Source organism: Scyliorhinus torazame, chromosome 6 (genome assembly GCF_047496885.1).
Source record: "Scyliorhinus torazame isolate Kashiwa2021f chromosome 6, sScyTor2.1, whole genome shotgun sequence".
Classification (NCBI taxonomy): domain Eukaryota; kingdom Metazoa; phylum Chordata; class Chondrichthyes; order Carcharhiniformes; family Scyliorhinidae; genus Scyliorhinus; species Scyliorhinus torazame.
This window is the reverse complement of record NC_092712.1, coordinates 199,190,729-199,207,987: the sequence shown is the minus strand read 5'-3', so window position 1 is coordinate 199,207,987 and position 17,259 is coordinate 199,190,729. Positions and strand designations below refer to the sequence as shown.

Here is a 17,259-nt window from a genome sequence, read left to right as displayed (position 1 = left end):
ACGAGGCCGAGGCAGTGCTGTATTGGTGCCAAATTTAGTTTGGGATGCTGTACCCGGCTAGACTTTGGGTAACTTTTGATGGCCTAGAATATTACTTTGGGATGCCAGAGAAGGCGAATGACTTTATTAAGGAACATAAACTCGGGGGGGGCTGAGGGGAGATCTTGGGTGGAAATGTTATCTCTGTGAAAATTTGTTATCTGTTTATGTTTGCGTTGTAATGGGGTTTTGCAGCCCCCCCCCCCCCCCCCCCCCCCTTCAACAGCCTACGTTTTTTGTATTTTTCAGGGTCATTTGTATTTTTTGTATTGTTTGTATTTTGCTGCTTGTTTCGAAGGTTTCTTCTGTGCTGGGGGCATAGTGTATAGTTTTAATGCACTCTGAAGTGTTGGGTGCTCTGAGGTACAGGCGAACCAACACGGTTGCGATTGGTACAACGCAGTTTTATTCCATTAAACTATTTATACATCAGACTTGGTACTCAGCACGTTGTGACTGTGTGAGTGTCTTGCTTTGAGGTCCTGGCCCTGTGCCGTCTCCAGATGGACTGCCTAGGAAGTGTCGTGTTTCTTGTTTTATACTGTGTCTGCTCTTGTCTGTGATTGGCTGTCGTGTTATGTGTGCTAATTGGTCCGTTGCTCTGTCTATCATTATGTGTGTGTTATGATGTATGTTTGAATATCATGACACACTCTGTTGGATATGCTCTGCTCAGTGCAAGAGCTGTTGATGGCGTCGGGGTGGGGCAGCTTGAGAATGCTCTGTAGAGAGACCATGTTGGGATGATGTTTCTGGTTTTGGGCTAGGTGCAGGGTATGAGCGAAGGAACGGGAATGAGTTTTGGACTGGGTGGATGGTGGGTTTTTGGGGGGCCTTTGAGTGGGAATCATTATGCTATCAAGGAATGCGAGTGAACAGAAGCGAAATGTGGGGGGCGGACTGCTGTGGTTAGCCAATGTGGTGGGGGGGGGGGGGGGCGGGTGGAGGGAGGTTATCTGGCAGTTATGGAGGATGAGTTTGGTCATGGATTGGGTCGGGGCCTTCTTAGGTGGGCTCAATTCAGAGTGGATACGGGGATGGAGCCTAAGGGTGATGATGGCAGATTCTAGTCGGGAGGGGATGGGGAAGCCTACAGTGAGAATCGTGACTCTGGAACACTAATAGAAACCTCGGTTAAATGTTCATTTTGACCATGTGTACTCTACCTGCCAAGGTTAGTAGGAGGGCATCCCACCTCTTCAAGTCACCCTTCACCTCTTCCACCAGACTGGTCAAGTAATATAATATACTTTTATTGTCACAAATATGAAGTTACTGTGAAAAGCCCCTCGTCGCCACATTCCGCCGCCTGTTCTGGTAAGCTGGTACGGGAATTGAACCCGCGATGCTGGCCTTGTTCCGCATCACAAACCAGCTGTCTAGCCCACTGAGCTAAACCAGCCCTTCGTTCAACTTATGCAACAGTGTCCAATCGTGCGCCACTTGAATCCCATAATACCTAAACTGCGTCTTGGCCAGCTTAAAAGATAGCCTCCCAGATCTGTCTTCTTCCCCAGGGAATTTACCAGGAACATCTCGCTCTTGCTCATATTCAATCTATACTCTGAAAAGGATCCAAATTTTTTCAACAGTTCCATAATTTCTCCCATAACTTAGGTTAGGTGGATTGGCCTTTATAAATTGCCCTTAGTGACCAAAAAAGGTGAGGAGGGGTTATTGGGTTACGGGGCTAGGGAGGAAGTGAGGGCTTAAGTGGGTCGGTGCAGACTTGATGGGCCTCCTTCTGAACTGTATGTTCTAGGTATGTATAACTGAGTGGATCAGAAATGTACAACAACAAATTGGTGGCATGGTGGCACAGTGGTTAGCACTGCTGCCTACAGCGCTGAGGACCCGGGTTCGATCCTGGCCCCGGGTCACTGTCCGTCTGGAGTTTGCACATTCTCCCTGTGTCTGCGTGGGTTTTGCCCCCACAACCTAAAGATGTGCAGGGTAGGTGAATTGCCACGCTAAATTGCCGATTAATTGAAAAAAAAATACTTGGGTACTCCAAATTTTTTTTATAAACAACTTAAAAAAAGAAATGTACAACAACAAATCGCCCACGTAAAGGGGCACTCATACGTTCCTCACCACCCCCCACCCAATACCTTTCTATTGCCTTGACGATCTAAGCGCAATGGCCAAGGTTCAATCGCTAGCGCAAACAATAGTGGAGACAGCGGACAACCCTGTCTCGTGCCCCTGTGTAGTCGGAAATATCCTGAGCTCACAGCTTTGGTCCGGACACAAGCTGTGGGGGCATTATATAGCAGTTTCATCAAGGAAATAAAAGTAGTACCTAACCCAAATCACCCAAGACCTCGAAGAGGTAGCTCCACTCCACACCTTCAAGGGCCTTCTCTACATCCATGGAGATGATTACCTCTGCCACCTTCTCCACAGAGGACGACACATTCAAAAGCCTCCTGATCTTGGACGACAGCTGCCGGCCCCTGACAAATCCTGTCTGATCCTCCGAGGTCGCTTCTGGTAGGCACCCCTCCAAACGTTTCGCCAAAACCTTAGCTAGTATTTTCGTGTCAGTGTTTAGAGGTGAAATAGGCCTATACGGCCCACACTCAAAGGGATCTTTGTCCTTTTTCGGGATTAGAGAAATCGAAGCCTGTGTTAGAGTGACAGGCAGCACCCCTCTCAGTACAGTGGTAGGAAAAAGAAAAGTCCATGTTGACGGTCCGGAGGCCGTCAGAAGTTCAGCCGGTCCGGTGCTTTGGTGCTTCGTTGGGAGCGGCGTAACGATGGCGGCGAAATCGGTGGTGGAGGTGGCACCGATGGCGGTGGTGGCGGTGCGGATGCTGGCCAGTCATCGGGGAACTCCGGGAGCGTGTCGAAGGCCTCTTTGTCCTCTTGTGTGGAAAAGGGGAGGGGGGGGTGGTCTGGTGGGGTCAATATTGGCAGCGCGGTGGGAGGGGTGGGGGGGGTGTGTGTTGGGGTGGAACCTGATGGTGCCAGGTTCCTGAGTGAGACAGTATCTTGGCGGCCGTCGGGGAACTCAACGTCGGCATATTGAGGGTTGGCGTGGAGCAGATGAACCCTGTCCACCAAGGGGTCCACCTTGTGGAGTCGGACGTGCCTACGGAGAAGGACGGGTCCTGGCGCTGCGAGCCAAGACGGGAATGTCACCCCGGATGTGGACTTCCTGGGGAAGGTAAAAACACGTTCATGGGGTGTGTTATTAGTGGCGGTGCACAATAGTGACCGGATGGATTGTAGAGCGTCAGGGAGGACCTCCTGCCAGCGAGACACTGGGAGGTTCCTGGACCGTAAGGCCAGCTGGACGGCCCTCCAAACCGTGCCATTCTCCCGTTCTACTTGCCCGTTTCCCCGGGGGTTGTAGCTGGTCGTCCGGCTGGAGGCTATACCCCTGCTGAGCAGGAACTGACGAAGCTCATCGCTCATGAATGAGGATCCCCTGTCACTGTGGATGTAGGCGGGGAAACCGAACAGAGCGAAGATGGTGCTGAGGGCCTTGATGACGGTGGCAGACGTCATATCGGGGCATGGGATGGCCAAGGGGAATCTGGAGTACTCGTCAACCACACTGAGAATGTACGTGTTACGGTCGGTGGAGGGGAGGGGCCATTTGAAATCCACGCTGAGTCGTTCAAAGGGGCGGGAAGCCTTCAGGCGCGCATGGTCCAGCCGGCACTCCGCACAGACCTGGCAGTCTCTGGTGACTGTCCTTACTTCCTCGACGGAGTAGGGCAGATTGCGAGCTTTGACCAGATGGTACAATCAAGTGACCCCCAGGTGATAAAGGCTGTCGTGTAGGGCCCGGAGTTGATCCACTTGTGCGCTGGCACATGTACCTCGGGAGAGGGCGTCTGTGGGCTCATTGAGTTTACTGGGGCGATACAAGATCTCGTAATTATAGGTGGAGAGCTCGATTCTCCACTGCAAGATTTTATCATTTTTGATCTTGCCCCGCTGTGTGTTATTGAACATGAAGGCTACCGACCGTTGGTCCGTAAGGAGAGTGAATCTCTTACCGGCCAGGTAATGCCTCCAATGCCGCACAGCTTCAACGATAGCTTGGGCCTCCTTTTCGACGGATGGGTGTTGAATTGCAGAGGCATGAAGGGTGCTGGAAAAGAATGCCACGGGTCTGCCTGCCTGGTTTAGAGTGGCGGCAAGGGCGACGTCTGAAGCGTCGCTTTCTACTTGGAAAGGCAGTGACTCGTCCACTGCGCGCATCCCGGCCTTGGCGATGTCTGCTCTGATGCGGGCGAAATGTGTTGTGCCTCGGCCGCGAGGGGGAATTGTGTGGACTGAATGAGTGGGCGGGCCTTGTCCGCATAGTTTGGGACCCACTGAGCGTAGCAGGAAAAGAACCCCAGGCAGCGTTTGAGGGCCTTAGGGCAGTGGGGGAGGGGAAGTTCCATGAGGGGATGCATGGAGTCGGGGTCGGGCCTGAGAAGTCCGTTTTGGACTATATAGCCGAGAATGGCTAGCCGGGTCGTGCTGAACGCACACTTCTCTTTGTTGTAGGTCAGGTTGAGAAGAGTGGCAGTGCGGAGGAGTTTATCGAGGTTGGCATCGTAGTCCTGCTGGTCATGGCCGCAGATGGTGACATTATCTAAGTACGGAAAGGTGGCCCGCAAACCATACTGGTCAACCATTCGGTCCACCTCTCTTTGGAAGACCGAGACCCCATTTGTGACACCGAAAGGGTCCCTAAGGAAGTGATAGAGGCGACCGTCTGCCTCGAAGGCCGTGTATGACCTGTCTGACTTCCGGATGGGGAGCTGGTGGTAGGCGGATTTCAGGTCAATTGTTGAGAAGACCCGGTACTGCGCAATCTGATTGACCATATCAGATATGCGTGGGAGGGGGTACGCGTCGAGCTGCGTGTACCGATTGATGGTCTGGCTGTAGTCCACGACCATCCTGTGTTTCTCCCCAGTTTTAACCACTACCACTTGGGCTCTCCAGGGCTGTTGCTAGCCTCGATAATACCCTCCTTAAGCAGCCGCTGGACTTCGGACCTGATGAAGTTCTTGTCCTGGGTGCTGTACCATCTGCTCCTAGTGGCAGTGGGCTTGCAATCCGCAGTTAGATTGGCAAAAATGAGGGGGGATCGACCTTGAGGGTCGCGAGGCCACAAAAGGTAAGGGGGGGGGGGGTAAGGGCCCGCCGAATTTGGGGGTGAGGCTCTGGAGGTTGCACTGGAAGTCCAGGCCCAACGGGAGTGTAGCGCAGAGATTAGGAAGGACATAGAGGCGGAAGTTACTAAATTCTACGCCCTGGACCGTGAGGGTGACTGTACAAAAGCCTCGGATCGGGACGGAGTGGGATCCGGAGGCTAGGGAGATCCTTTGATTGGCAGGGTGGACTGCGAGGGAGCAGTGCCTTACCGTATCTGGGTGAACGAAGCTTTCGGTGCTCCCGGAGTCCAGCAGGCACAAGGTCGCGTGGCCGTTGATTTTCACCGTCGTCGACGCAGTGGCCAGGTTGTGCGGGTGAGATTGGTCCAGCGTCATCGAAGTGAGCTGCGGGTAGCCATCGGATGCTTCGGGTGGCGAGCGTGTGCGGTTCCGATGTCGGGATGTCCGGAGACCCTGTGAGGAACAAGATGGCGGCGCTCATGGTGTGCACATTGTGGGGTCGGGACAAGATGGCGGCGCCCATGGTGCGCACATTGCGGGGTCCGGACAAGATGGCGGCGCCCATGGGGCGCACGTGGCCGAGGGGGGACAAGATGGCGGCGCCCATTGCTCGCACATGGACCCGGGAGGAGAAGATGGCGGTTCCCATTGCGCGTCTGGCATGGGGGAGGGGGCGATAGCGGGCGCGATCGCTGCGACTGCGCGGGCCTGGCACACAGCCGCAAAGTGGCCCTTTTTACTGCAGGCTTTACAAACGGCAGTGCGGGCCGGGCAGTTTTGGCGGTGGAGCTTCTGCTGGCCGCAGAAGTAGCAGCGGGGACTCCCGGGGTGCGTGGATCGGCCTGCGGCGCAGGTGTATTGGGAAGGCAGGGCCCCAGCTGAGGAGGTCGTCGGCGGGGTCCAGGAGGAGTAAGAAGGAGTAGAAGGGTGGGCAGCGCGGCGGGAGTGGTACGATTGTACGTTACGGGATGCGACCGTCATGGAGAGCGGCAAGGTTTCTGTCTCCACTAGTTCGAGCGTGGCCCCGTCCAGTAATCGTTCTCAGATGTGGTCCGACGCAATCCCCGTCACAAAGGCATCGCGCATGAGGAGATTCGCGTGTTCGGCGGCCGTAACGGCCTGACAGTCACAGTCCCGGACGAGTGGAATTAGGGCCCACCAGAAGTCTTCAATGGACAGGTAGTTGCGAGCGGGTGGCGGGTACATGCCTGGCGAAGAGCGTGTTCGCCTTCTGCGCGTAGTGTTCATTAAGGAGTTCCATTGCTTTTGTGTAGTTCGTGGCGTCTTGGATCAACTGGAACACGCTGGAGCTCAGTCTGGAGTACAGGACATTTATCTTCTGAGCCGCCATTGGCGCGGGGTCCGCCGCGTTGATGTAGGCCTCAAAACATGCTAGCCAGTGAGCAAAGTCTTTTCTGGCGTTGGGCGAGTGCGGATCCAGCTGCAGGCGATCGGGCTTAATTCTGATATCCATTCTGTGGAAAATCTGACTGTAATAAATTGATGCACGATGAATTGCACAAAGACTAAAGTTGGGTACAACTGTGGCTTTATTAGTCAGATGCGTGGCCTCCTGCTGCAGCTGGCGAAATGGCAGGGCACTGGAGGTCATGCATATTTATACAGTTCTCCATGGGCGGAGCCCAGCCGGCAGGAGCTACCGGCGAACCTGTAGTGCAGGTCCTACCTTACATCTCCTATTACAGTGGTTCACCACATTCACCCCCTGTTACAAATGAGTCTGGCGGGGGTGACATGAAACTATATACAATTAGTGTTAGATGGTCATTACCTGACACTTATGTGCTGCACATGTTTCTTGGAATTTCTCAGCCCAAGCCCGTACTGCGTATGGTCACGGCTTTCTGTTTCAAATGTATTATTACTGCATTAAAATAGTGGACAAAAGAATTGATACCAGTAGAATTGAGTATTTGTACATTAACATCACTCAGCATAATTTTCAAGTTTGTTTTTCTAAAACAAATGTTGTCAGCCAAACTGCTCCACAAAGACCCAAAAAGTATCGGAGATGAAGTGATATATATGGCAAATGTTCTTTTACGTTATGCATTTTTGTAATTACATATTGAATATATTTTACATTGTATAAGTTGGGACAACAAAGAAAGCAATCTCTCTTTATATAGCACTTGTAATAATCTTGTCTCAGGATAAGGGGTAGCAAATTTTAAACCGAGATGAAGAGAAACTACTTCTCCCAAAGGGTCCTGAATCTGTGGAATTCGCTACCCCAGAGCGCGAAGGATGCTGGGACAGTGAGTAAATTTAAGGAGGAGTTTGACCGTGTTTAATTGATGATGGGTTGAAGGGTTACAGAGAACGGGCAGGACGATGGAGATGAGGCCATGATGAGATCAGCCATGATTATATTGAACGGTGGAGCAGGCTCGAGAGGCTCAATTGCCTACTCCTGCTCCTATTTTTATGTCCTAAGAAAGAACTATTCTGTCTAATTCCACCTTCCAGTGCTTGGTCTGTAGCCCTTGTGCAATAACTTTTTTATGTGACACCTTATCAAATAAATGCCTTTTGGAAATCCAAATACATCACACCTGATGGTTACCCTTTATGCTGCTGTTGCGTACTTAAAGAACTTCTATTTCCTTTTCACTTAACCATGATGACTCTGCCTAGTTGTATTATTTTTTGAATGTCATAGAACATAGAACATACAGTGCAGAAGGAGGCCATTCGGCCCATCGAGTCTGCACCGACCCACTTAAGCCCTCACTTCCACCCTATCCCCATAACCCAATAACCCCTATATAACCCCTCCTAACCTTTTTGGTCACTAAGGGCAATTTATCGTGGCCAATCCACCTAACCTACACATCTTTGGACTGTGGGAGGAAACCGGAGCACCAGGAGGAATCCCACGCAGACACGGGGAGAACGTGCAGACTCCGCACAGACAGTAACCCAGCGGGGAATCGAACCTGGGACCCTGACGCTGTGAAGCCACAGTGCTATCAACTTGTACTACCGTGCTGCCCCATGATACTACTTCCTTAATAAGATCCATTTGTTCTAATGATGGCGAGAATCGTGGACCAACATAGTGTGTTTTTTTCTGTGCTGATGTGACTCTGAATGAACTCTGAAGTCTTTCAAAGTTATGATTCCAATTTAAAGCAAAGAATCCACTCCTGGGAGGTAAAGGAAAGGAGCTCAATGTGGTAGAAGACTAGAAAACCACTTTTATTTTATTAAATGTAAAATATCTATCTTACTTAGAGACAAAAGACTGGCACATCTTGCATAGATAGTATTCCCCTTAATTTATTCTTGCACATTTTCCGCACGATACTGGTTATGTTACTGGACTAGTGATCTAGAATCCTGGACTAATAATCTAGCGACATAATCCAGTTAATTCAATAAATCTACAATAAAAAGCTAGTGGCACAATGGCTAGCACTGTTGCCTCACACTAAGGACCCGGGTTCAATTGCATCCTTGGGTGACTGTGTGGAGTTTACATGTGCTCGCTGTGTCTGGTGGGTTTCCTCTGGGTGCTCTGGGTTTCCTCCCCCAGTCCAAAGATGTGCAGTTTGTTTGGAGTTATGGGGTTACGGGATAGGGCGAGGAAGTGGACCAAGATAGGGTGCTCGTTTGGAGGGCCGGTGCAGACTCTATGGGCCAAATGGCGTCCTTCTGCACTGTAGCTATTATATTCTATCAGTAATGGTGATAATCCAACTACTGGTTCACAAAAGTCTTTTTGGGAAGAAGTATTGGAATTCTCCCTAACCCACAACCAGCAGGCCAATGGTGGGTGGGGGAGCAGCAGGATTTTCCACTGGGTGTCTGCCATGGCGGATTGGGAAACCTGCTGGAGACCTGTGTGAAACTCATTTACATTCCACTAATGGGACCACCCATGTCCGATTCTCTACAGTGCCAGCAGGGAAACATGCCAGTGCAAAACATGCCTGGAATGACATGGCGTGCAGATGCTGGGACTCAACTGAACAATGCCTGCGGCTGCCTCCAGATTTCACGAAGGAGGCCAACAGCAGCCCGGAACACCACAGCAGTGTGGGGGGAGTATCTACAGGTGGATCTTCCAGATTTGGTGTCATAGATGGGGTCCAACTTGCATCAGTGATATTGGGTGCCTTTTCAATATGGCGTCCAGATAGAATGGCAGACGAAGTGCCATGAGGCCTGCCCTGCCACAAACACAGCACAAAACACCCAGTTAAAAAGTTAATGAGGTCGGGGCTGGAAGATTTGGTCTGTTTTCTCACCGACCTCCACAGCGGGGAAACACTCCACATTCCCCCTCCCACCAAGCGACTTACTCCCCAGATGGGGGAATTTTGCCTGAGGTCTGCTGTGCATACTCTGTCTTGCCTGCTTGTGACTCCCAGTGCACAGCAATATGATTTACTCTTAACTGCCCTCTGAAGTGGGGATTAGAAAGCTAATCAGTTAAGGTCAATGAGGGATAGGAAATAAAATCTAACGTTGCCAGCAGTGCCCACCTAAATAAAAACTCATAACAAAACTGTCTACTGAATTAATTAAAATCTGAAAGAACAGACCAGACTTCACATCACTGCAGCAACACAACTTTTCAACATCAAGAGGTTTTGTTTTGTTCCAAGACTACAGTTAGTCCAGATAGGATATTTTAATGACAAACATGATAACAGAATTGTTTCATTTTGACTTTAATGATTTTTTGCATCACTAAATATTTAATGTAAAAAGTGTGAAGCAAATTCACTACATCCCAACTGGTATTTAAAAAAACATCTTTCTCACGTGTTTTTTTGAAATATTGACAACTGCGAATTGCAAATGTTTCCACAATTCTGAATGCTGTTTTTTAAACTGATGGTTGACAATCAAAAGCAAACGAGCTGGCTGCTCAAAAAGCTCTACAGAGGTTGAAGAAACACTTCATTACATAATTGATGCTGAAGACAGATACTAAGCACCCAGTCCCCAAAAAATGTGCCTATCACTAGATCTGTTGAAAGAATCCTCTTGCTTTCCTCATTCATTCACGTGCTACTGCACCCACATTCTCTGCTGACAAAGAGACTGTTCATTCAAACAATGAGCTTTGCCAGAGAGCCTTCCACTGAAAAATCCGATCTCACCCACTAGATGTTGCAAGTCTGGATTATCAAAGCAAAAGCTTTCTGGCGGAAAACGGTTTCTGTAAAGTTCTGAATGCCGAAGAATTCCTGCTAGCGGGTCATAAGGGCGACAGGTTTCTACTGTGAAAGAGCTAGTCTCTTGGGTAGCCTCCGGAATCCTTCCATGATATTCATCTGGGATGCAAGTTAATGGTGCGTCTGTAAAGTGAGAGCGATGCTGCAGCTGCAGAAAAAACTAGAAAGACGTCCTTTTGCAACTGAAATAGCTGATCTGAATGTGAAAATGAAATAGCTGATCTGAATCAGGCCATTTTCACTGATGGGAAGATGATTGTTCTGCAGGTGCTTTTGCCCACCTTGAAATTAATAGACCTTGTATGATTTTTAAAATTATGATTAATTGAAAAGGTCACAGATGTTTTTCTTTTTGTTTCTACTATAGTTACAACAACTTAATTGCTAAATAATGTAATCAATGAATTCACTTTTCATTCAGGTGCTTCATTACAGCGTTTACATGTTTTATCTTTATTTGACTACTCTGAGGTGGGAGCTTTGTTAGTTCACAGCAATTGATCTAATATTCAGAAGACTATAGGTAGAGCAGAATAGCTTGGCCAGAAATTTCATTTTTCTGATAGCGCTTTCCAAGATTATGGGCTGGATTCTCCGCTTCGCGATACCGGAAAGGCAAATCACGATCAGGCAAAGTATCGGGCGTCATGCAAGAATTCGAGATTTGCTCCTGACGCCAATTCAGGCGCCATGCTCTGGTTCCTCCCTGGTGGTGAAGTCAAAGCTGGCGCCCCGCACCCGCAGGGCCCTGCAAAACCATCGTTTGCATGGATTTAAATCGACTTATGGCTTGGACACTTCCCCTTCCGCGATGCTCCGCCCATCTCAGGCGAAAGTCTCTCAGGCGTAAATTAGTGCAAATATTGACTAATATTTGGCTGTAGAGGGGAAGCGAGTCACTGAAAAAACACTGAAGAACCCTTAAAAACTGACAGGCTTGCTGGGGGGGGGCGACTGCCCAGGACGGGGACAGTGGTGGGGAGTGACTTGGTGTCAGTGGATTTGGGGGTGTCCGCCTCAGGATCGGGGTGACATGGTTCATGCCGCCGTTGCTGCAGCCTGTCTTTTGAACGCACCCCTTTTGTGCTACATACAGGCTCCTGGCTGCTCCCACTGTTGAATGCTGCCTCTGTCCTTTAAACCGGGGCCCATCAAGGCTGCGTACTTAGCCCCCTACTCTACTCCCTGCACACACGACTGCGTGGCAAAATTTGGTTCCAACTCCATCAACAAGTTTGCTGACGATACGACCATAGTGGGCCGGATCTCGAACAACGACAAGTCAGAATACAGGAGGGAGATTGAGAACCTAGTGGAGTGGTGCAGCGACAACAATCTCTCCCTCAATGCCAGCAAAACTAAAGAGCTGGTATTTGACTTCAGGAAGCAAAGTACTGTACACACCCCTGTCAGCATCAACGGGGCCGAGGTGGAGATGGTTTGCAGTTTCAAATTCCTAGGGGTGCACATCTCCAAAAATCTGTCCTGGTCCACCCACGTTGAAACTACCATCAAGAAAGCACAACAGCGCCTATACTTCCTCAGGAAACTAAGGAAATTCGGCATGCCCACATTAACTCTTACCAACTTTTACAGATGCACCATAGAAAGCATCCTATTTGGCTGCATCACAGCCTGGTATGTCAACTGCTCGGCCCAGGACGCAAAACTTCAGAGAGTCGTGAACACCGCCCAGTCCATCACACGAACCTGCCTCCCATCCATTGACTCCATCTACACCTCCCGCTGCCTCGGGAAAGCGGGCAGTATAATCAAAGATCCCTCCCACCCGGCTTACTCACTCTTCCAACTTCTTCCATCGGGCAGGAGATACAGAAGTCTGAAAACACGCACGAACAGACTCAAAAACAGCTTCTTCCCCACTGTCACCAGACTGCTAAATGACCCTCTTATGGACTGACCTCATTAACACTACGCCCTGTATGCTTCATCCGATACCGGTGCTTATGTAGTTACATTGTGTACCTTGTGTTGCTCTATTATGTATTTTCTTTTATTCCCTTTTCTTCCCATGTACTTAATGATCTGTTGAGCTGTTCACAGAAAACTACTTGTCACTGTACCTCGGTACACGTGACAATAATCAAATCCAATCCAATCCAATCCAATCCAATGCTCATGAGAGCCTCTAGTCATCTGGGAGCCCAACCCAGGCCGCCTCGTTGGACACCCTCATACCCCAGCTATATCATCAAGGGGATGGGCGTGGCCAAGCTCAATCAGGGGCCCACCAGGTGTTGACACTCCTCAGCAGCGCTGCCCCATTGCCGAGGGAGTAGGGGATCAGCAGAGCTCACCACTACCAGAGGACACCTGCACAGTGGCTTTAGAAACCCTCCATGCTTCTTTGCCCCTCTCAGGGCAGAGGCCTCACCATTGATTCTCAGCCACATTAAGAACTTGGCTACCACTGGCAGGCGGTGGAGAATCCCCCCTCCGCAATGGCATACTAACTTTGAACATAAAATGTAGTCAGAATGATGGTTCGATTAACAATGCTAGCTGTGTTATTCTCAAATGGTATAGCAACTTCAGGTGAAATGCTGAAATCCAAAAGTTGTTGTCCGAGATGAACTATTGTTAAGAGTGCAAAAGCAGTATTGCTGGTCTGCCTCACCGGCGATAAGCATTGGAGTTGCTGCATTTGCACAGAAAACCTGCAAAGAAAAGTACAACAACTTACATAGCACCTTCCAAGGTGCTTCATGGGAGCATTATAAAACAAAGTCTGACACCAAGCTACATAAATAGATATTGGATCAGATGACTAAAAGCTTAATCAAAGGGACATATTTTCACGAGCCTTTTAGAGGAAGAAAGCAAGGTAGAGAGGCAGAGTAATGTAAAAAATGATTTCCAGAGCAACTGAAGGCACCACCACCAATGGCGGAACAATTAAAATTAGGAATACACAAAAGGCCAGAATTAGAACAGCACAGACATGTCAGAGGATTATGGGGTTCAAGGAAATTGCAGAGATAGGGAAGGGTAGGTCTATGGAAGGATTTTAAAGCAAGCATGAGAATTTTAAAATCAAGACATTGCTTGAAAGGAATGTAGGTAAGCAAGCCCAGGGTGATAGAGCAACGGGACTTTCTGTGAGTTCAGACATGAACCGCAGAGTTTTGGATGGCTTCAAGTTTACAGAAGGTATGTGGTAGACCAGTTGTGAGTGTGTTAGAATAGTAAAGTCTAGAGGTAACTATTATTTCTTGTGGCTGAATAAAGCTCGTAGTCTTACAGTTGAAGTAGATGCTTTATTGTGAGTTTGTTCTCTCTCCAGCGCTTATACTATGTTACATCTGAGCTGCCTGTCTGTGTCCTGCTCACCAGCTGCCGTTCCTGTGAAGAGTCTGCTGACTTCCTGTTTCTCTATGGACATATACATCTCTGGTGCTCCCTCTAGTGGTTACTTAGTTGTAGTGTATTTACATTAACCCCTTGTGTATGAATGCGTGAATCGAGAGATGGTGCAAGAGGGAGGGATTTAAATTCCTGGGGCATTGGAACCGGTTCTGGGGAGGTGGAACCAGTACAAACCGGACGGTCTGATCCTGGGCAGGACTGGAATCGATGTCCTAGGGGGTGTTTGCTAGAGCTGTTGGGGAGAGTTTAAACTAATGTGGCAGGGGGATAGGAACCAATGCAGGAAGTTGGAAGGTAGAAAAACAGGGACAGAAACAAAAGGCAGTAAGGGGGAAAGTGTAAGGCAGAGAAGCCATAGTCAAAAATCAAAAAGGGCGACAGTACAAGGTACAGTGACTGAGGGGAGCTCAGTGAATAGGACCAGGAATACTAAAAGGAATAAAACGGGAAGTGAAAACATTAATGGTAAGCGATGCGGCAGGTTGTTACATGAAGATATGGGTTCAACGACAAGGAAAATTAAGAGAAAGGTTAAGAGGAAATATAACTTAGGAGAGGTTACTGATCGAGGTGTTAAGATTCAGAACAGAGGTGAAAAAGCCAACATAAGTGTACTTTACCTGAATGCTCATAGTATTCGGAATAAGGTAAATGAGTTGATGGCGCAAATCATCGTGAATGACTATGATTTAGTGGCCATTACTGAAACATGGTTAAAGGATGGTCACGACTGGGAGTTAAATATCCGAGGGTATCAAACTATTTGGAAGGACAGAGTGGATGGTAAGGGAGGTGGTATAGCTCTGTTATTTAAGGATGACATCCGTGCAACAGTAAGGGATGACATCGGTGCTATGGAGGATAAGGTTGAATCCATTTGGGTGGAAATCAGGAATAGTGAGACAGTGAAAAAGTCACTAATAGGAGTAGTCTATAGGCCACCAAATAGTAACATTATGGCGGGGCAGGCAATAAACAAAGAAATAACTGATGCATGTAGAAATGGTACAGCAGTTATCATGGGGGATTTTAATCTACATGTCGATTGGTTTAACCAGGTCGGTCAAGGCAGCCTTGAGGAGGAGTTTATAGAATGTATCCGCGATAGTTTCCAAGAACAGTATGTAATGGAACCTACGAGGGAACAAGGGGTCCCAGATCTGGTCCTGTGTAATGAGACAGGATTGATTCAGGATCTCATAGTTAGGGATCCTCTCGGAAGGAGCGATCACAATATGGTGGAATTTAAAATACAGATGGAGGGTGAGAATGTAAAATCAAGCATTAGTGTTTTGTGCTTAAACAAAGGAGATTACAATGGGATGATAGAAGAACTAGTTCAGGTAGACTGGGAGCAAAGACTTCATGGTGAAACAGTTGAGGAACAGTGGAGAACCTTCCAAGCGATTTTTCATCGTGCTCAGCAAAGGTTTATACCAACAAAAAGGAAGGACGGTAGAAAGAGGGAAAATCGACCGTGGATATCTGAGGAAATAAGGGAGAGTATCAAATGGAAGGAAAAGGCATACAAAGTAGCAAAGATTAGTGGGAGACTAGAGGACTGGGAAATCTTTAGGGGCAACAGAAAGCTACTAAAAAAGCTCTTAAGAAGAGTAAGATAGATTATGAGAGTAAACTTGCTCAGAATATAAAAACAGATAGTAAAAGTCTCTACAAATATATAAAACAAAAAAGAGTGGCTAAGGTAAATATTGGTCCTTTAGAGGATAAGAAGGGAGATTTAATAATGGGAGATGAGGAAATGGCTGAGGAACTGAACAGATTTTTGGGGTCGGTCTTCACAGTGGAAGACACAAATAACATGCCAGTAACTGATAAAATGAGGCTATGACAGGTGAGGACCTTGAGAGGATTGTTATCACCAAGGAGGTAGTGATGGGCAAGCTAATGGGGCTAAAGGTAGACAAGTCTCCTGGCCCTGATGGAATGCATCCCAGAGTGCTAAAAGAGATGGCTAGGGAAATTGCAAATGGACTAGTGATAATTTACCAAAATTCACTAGACTCTGGGGTGGTCCTGGCGGATTGAAAATTAACAAACATGACACCACTGTTTAAAAAAGGAGGTAGGCAGAAAGCGGGTAATTATAGGCCAGTGAGCTTAACTTCGGTAGTAGGGAAGATGCTGGAATCTATCATCAAGGAAGAAATAGCGAGGCATCTGGATGGAAATTGTCCAATTGGGCAGACGCAGCATGGGTTCATAAAGGGCAGGTTGTGCCTAACTAATTTAGTGCAATTTTTGAGGACATTACCAGTGCGGTAGGTAACGGGAGCCAATGGATGTGGTATATCTGAATTGCCAGAAAGCCTTTGACAAGGTGCCACACAAAAGGTTGCTGCATAAGATAAAGATGCATGGCATTAAGGGGAAAGTAGTAGCATGGATAGAGGATAGGTTAATTAATAGAAAGCAAAGAGTGGGGATTAATGGGTGTTTCTCTGGTTGGAAATCAGTAGCTAGTGGTGTCCCTCAGGGATCAGTGTTGGGCCCACAACTGTTCACAATTTAAATAGATGATTTGGAGTTGGGGACCAAGGGCAATGTGTCCAAGTTTGCAGACGACACTAAGATAAGTGGTGAAGCAAAAAGTGCAGATGATACTGGAAGTCTGCAGAGGGATTTGGATAGGCTAAGTGAATGGGCTAGGGTCTGGCAGATGGAATGCAATGTTGACAAATGTGAGGTTATCCATTTTGGTAGGAATAACAGCAAAAGGGATTATTATTTAAATGATAAAATATTAAAACATGCTGCTGTGCAGAGAGACCTGGGTGTGCTAGTGCATGAGTCGCAAAAAGTTGGTTTACAGGTGCAACAGGTGATTAAGAAGGCAAATGGAATTTTGTCCTTCATTGCTAGAGGGATGGAGTTTAAGACTAGGGAGGTTATGCTGCAATTGTATAAGGTGTTAGTGAGGCCACACCTGGAGTATTGTGTTCAGTTTTGGTCTCCTTACTTGAGAAAGGACGTACTGGCACTGGAGGGTGTGCAGAGGAGATTCACTAGATTAATCCCAGAGCTGAAGCGGTTGGATTACGAGGAGAGGTTGAGTAGACTGGGACTGTACTCGTTGGAATTTAGAAGGAAGAGGAGGGATCTTATAGAAACACATAAAATTATGAAGGGAATAGATAGGATAGATGCGGGCAGGTTGTTTCCACTGGCAGGTGAAAGCAGAACTAGGGGGCATAGCCTCAAAATAAGGGGAAGTAGATTTAGGACTGAGTTTAGGAGGAACCTCTTCACCCAAAGGGTTGTGAATCTATGGAATTCCTTGCCCAGTGAAGCAGTAGAGGCTCCTTCATTAAACGTTTTTAAGATAAAGATAGATAGTTTTTTGAAGAATAAAGGGATTAAGGGTTATGGTGTTCGGGCTGGAAAGTGGAGCTGAGTCCACAAAAGATCAGCCGTGATCTCATTGAATGGTGGAGCAGGCGCGAGGGGCCAGATGGCCTACCCCTGCTTCTAGTTCT

The 17,259-nt window shown here is 48.1% G+C and overlaps 1 protein-coding gene across 5 annotated transcripts in view; it reads left to right on the top strand.

Moving 5' to 3' along the window:
- cdk6 (cyclin dependent kinase 6) overlaps positions 1-17,259 on the top strand; it is a 387,685-nt gene that overhangs the window by 170,359 nt on the left and 200,067 nt on the right. The gene's annotated exons all lie outside the window — the stretch shown is intronic.